Source organism: Rhodamnia argentea, chromosome 11, assembly GCF_020921035.1.
Source record: "Rhodamnia argentea isolate NSW1041297 chromosome 11, ASM2092103v1, whole genome shotgun sequence".
Lineage (NCBI taxonomy): Eukaryota > Viridiplantae > Streptophyta > Magnoliopsida > Myrtales > Myrtaceae > Rhodamnia > Rhodamnia argentea.
The window spans coordinates 15,176,583-15,180,592 of record NC_063160.1 but is presented as its reverse complement, the minus strand read 5'-3'; the positions used below and the strand labels follow the sequence as shown (position 1 = coordinate 15,180,592).

At 40.7% G+C, this 4,010-nt stretch overlaps 1 long non-coding RNA gene across 1 annotated transcript; it reads left to right on the top strand.

Moving 5' to 3' along the window:
- The first annotated feature begins 2,026 nt into the window (after positions 1 to 2,026).
- On the top strand, positions 2,027 to 2,858 carry LOC125312817. The gene is made up of 2 exons (XR_007196887.1): positions 2,027 to 2,191; positions 2,351 to 2,858. It is a non-coding gene; the product is annotated as an uncharacterized LOC125312817 (long non-coding RNA).
- The last annotated feature ends 1,152 nt before the right edge of the window (positions 2,859 to 4,010 follow it).

Sequence of the window (4,010 nt, the reverse complement as noted above, 5' to 3'; positions counted from 1 at the left end):
CAAGGCGTACAATTGTAATGGAGGGGTCCTGTCCATTTCTTCAATAATGCAAAATGTGAAGAGATGTGTTTGTGGTACATGGACAAGCCCAAAGAAAAAAAGAAATGAAATGAAAAGAAACGGGGAATCAAACAAATATGTTACTCCTCACTTGAAGCACAGGGGTGGAGGAGATAATCAATGTTAGGCTGTGAGAAAATCCTAGCTCAGCACCATCTCAAAGAACTTGAATCGATAAAGTATTATATTATTAGGGGTGAGCATGGCTCTAGATGAAACCCGGAATCCGATCACCGGAGAATCAATCCGATTCTAGGTTCCAAGATATGTAAGTTTTAGGTTCCAAAACTTGGGAAACATTTTCCTACAAGTAAGTTCCAGGTTCCAAATAAGTGGAATGTTGAACCTAAAACAAGTTTTTGTGTTTTTTTAAGTATATGTCTTAGAGCGATCATGCAGTATTTCATAGCGTCTAATGATGAGTGTGTAATCTAGAATCACTAGTCCGAGCATACATTTTCGGTGATATTTATGATTAAGACTTTCACTTTTTTAACGTTTCATATTAGTTGTGTGTATGCATATGAGTTGTGGCTAGTGGATTGTAGCAGCAAATGGTGGTCGCTAAATGTGATGATTCATTACCATCGCTCAATTAAGAATACAGGTGCAATCTTGGTAGACCTGGAACCGACGTTGGAACCTAAGATAAGGTAGGTTCCATATTCTAAAAAATGAAAAATCTGTTCCGACGGGTAGGTTTAGGTGGAACCCGTACGAAACCCGAAATCATTCACCCTTAAGAATTATCTTTTTAGTGATCATTTAGCAATTGCAAGATAGCTTACGGGTTCCAAAAAATGAGGAATCTATTCCGACGGGTAGGTTTCAGGTGGAATTTGTACAAAATCTGAAATCATTTGCCTCTAAGTATTATCTTTTCAGTGATCATCGAACAATTGCGAATGGCTTTCTTTGAGCGGCAAGTCTGACCTAATTTATCATTTGATGGTAATTGCAATAATTATTCTCGGATGACAAGATTGACTAAATGTCTCTTCTTCACTTTGGAATATTGGAGCTGAACAAGAAAAAGCAAAACTCTGCGCGTGGACTCAAGTCTTCCCAAATGGGATGGAAATATCAAAGTCGATTCCGGAAATCACAACTTGCAAGGGGCCGGGGACATTACTCGCGGTGGACCCGCGGATACAATCATACGAGCTGGATTCCCACCCTCAATTACGTTGATATAAGGGCTAAGAGAATTGACAAGACTAAACCGCATAGCATGTCCATGTTGACCATCCAGTGGCCCGTGGAAAGCGACATGCTGTTCTTATGGTGAAGCATAAGGGATAATGACATAAACCATCTTTGAACTTTGGCAAAATATGCAGGAAGGTTTCTGAACTTTTAATTTGTTCAATGTGGCTCCTGAACTTATGATACAAGTTCAGTTTTGTCCCTGAATTATGAAAATGTTCAATATTGTCCTTCCATTAATTCAAGTTCAAGGACAATATTTGTTGGGGTGTAGTTCATACAACCTAACGATAGGTTGGCATGTGGGTCCTAATGAGACATTGCCCTCTGAACATCAGAGGGCTTTTATAGTTTAAGCTCATATTTTTTTCATTGGTAGTTTGAGTTTGAGCTCAAGAATAGCTACTGCTATATATACTCTTTTTCGCTTGTAATTGAATGATGTGACGAAAGGTGCGATGTGCTAATTACAGTGGAATCATCTGTTGAACATAATCCTCGTGTAAATGTGAACCAGGATAAAACCTTGTGTCAATTCTCTTTTTCTCGTTTTACGTTTTACTTCGTTGTGCTTGTACGACGAATCCTAACAATATTAAAACGTTTTCATACAGTTCATGGACTAACTTGAACATATACCAAAATCAAGGGAGCATGTTAAAACAATTTAAAAGTTCATGGATGATATTAAATATGGGCCTACTTGTGTCATTTTTCTTGAAAATAATGCCATTTTTTAACCTAGCTGAGTCCTGTGGCAGGCATTATAAATAAGCCACACTTGAGAGCCTAGAGTCTGTACAGCGAGTCATCAAACCTTCACCAAACATGAGGAACGCTTTTGTGCTAGCCTGCATACTCTTCATCTCCGTGACTCCTCTCTTCCTTCCTTCCGCTGAAGCTGGAAGACTACTACTTCAGACAGGTGAATTCACTAACTTCCTTTCATTCTACTTCAACTGCTACTGTACTGTAACATGATCTCGTCTTTTTTTTTTCCATCGTTCCTTCCTTGCTTTCGCATCTTCCATGCGCAATACGGCGGGAGGCGAATAACCGCATAAACCAAACCATTTTTGCGCAGGAGGGTACCTTCAGCCAGGCGCACCAGGATGGCCTGGTCCGGGTGTAAGAGGAAGGTCTGGCACACCCTACCGGGGTGGCCCAAATCCTGCATACCAGCAGCCGCCATGTGTCCGTACGCGTACTTGCAATCCAAAAGTTGATGGCGCTACAGTGCCATGAGGTCGAGAAGGCCATATTCGGACAGCCGTTGTCATGCGCTAAGTACTTAATTCATTTGCTATGTTTTCATTGGTCTTGAAACACTTCGTCGGTCTATTTTGAGCAAGTTTGCGTGACAACACTATGTCTCTCCAAAATGTAGTACTACTAAGGATGTTTAGCGACTGCCGGCTAGTTATTGAATAAAGGGATGAGCCTGGTCTGCGTGCTATCAATGCTTGATAGAATGCATTATCTGTTAGCTTAAGGCAAGTCTGTTTTCACAGATGTAATTGAATATCTTATGTATGTGACTTCTCGTCTGGAAGAGCGCCCTTATTTATAGGGACATGTTGGAGAAGGTAATCGTACTTCCAAAGATTGTGAAATGAAGTTCAGTTGTATCCACCGAAAGATATTTTCGAGATTGTACATATTTATCCATAAAGAATATCACCATGTCAATATCTTTTTCAAATGGATTTCCATAGCCGAGCAACTGAATGCTACTTGATTAAATCGAATGGCAACAAGTAACATTATTTATCTTGAAAAGTTTCATTTCAACAGTTACATGAGTCGTTCCGGCTTAAGAAAGTGAGATCACAAGCTATGTATGTTTTGACAAGGTCTCGATGAGAAATTAATAATATCTTTAAATAACTATCATGCCTTGCCAAAATTGGAAGTGAATTATCAAAAGATCACGCGTTGACTCAGTCTTCGCGAACCGGGACGAAGGATCAAAATCGATTTGGAGTCGCCACTTGCAAGGGCTGGGAGACATCGACCGCAGTGGACTAGAAACACCCTTTTCGTCAACTCTTCATTTCTAACTCTACAACAATCACCCGATTCTGCCGTCGAATGAGTCTATAGCCTTGGTTGAGACGATATGTTTAAAGAGCACTGGTTTAACCTCTAGAGTATACCTTTCCTCGACGCCTTTCTAACCAGTCAACAAGTTCTTAAGTATCATTGTGGCAAAGCTTCTAGGCAACTTGTGCAATGTTTTGTATTCTCGTATCGCAATTGCGGCTCTTGTCAATAGCGCTCATTGCAATAATTATTGTCGAGCAAACATGATGCGTAGGGTAGAATCAGTCTTCCTAACCAGGACGAAATGTTAAAGTCGATGTGGCTATCACAACTTGCGAGGGCTCCGAAGAACATCCTTTTGCTCCATTGCTCGAGTGTTGAAGTCGGTTATATTTCCACATCGAAGAAGAGGCATTAAAGTTTGACGGGGAAATGTTTAGCTACCATCTTGAGGAAAAGAAGGGTTCCAAGTCGTATTTGCTTCATTAAATGACCGACTCAAGGGATTACTTCAGGTGTGCGGAGCAGGTTTTTGGTCAAAGTTTGAGTCCTCTTAGCCCTATGAGGGTGTGGATTGAATTGAAGCAAAGGCCAAGTCAAATTCTGATTCTTCTTTGGCGCTAGCTTCTCTCTCTCTCTCTCTCTCTCTCTCTCTCTCTCTCTCTCTCTCTCTCTCTCTCTCTCTCTCTCTCTCTCTCTCT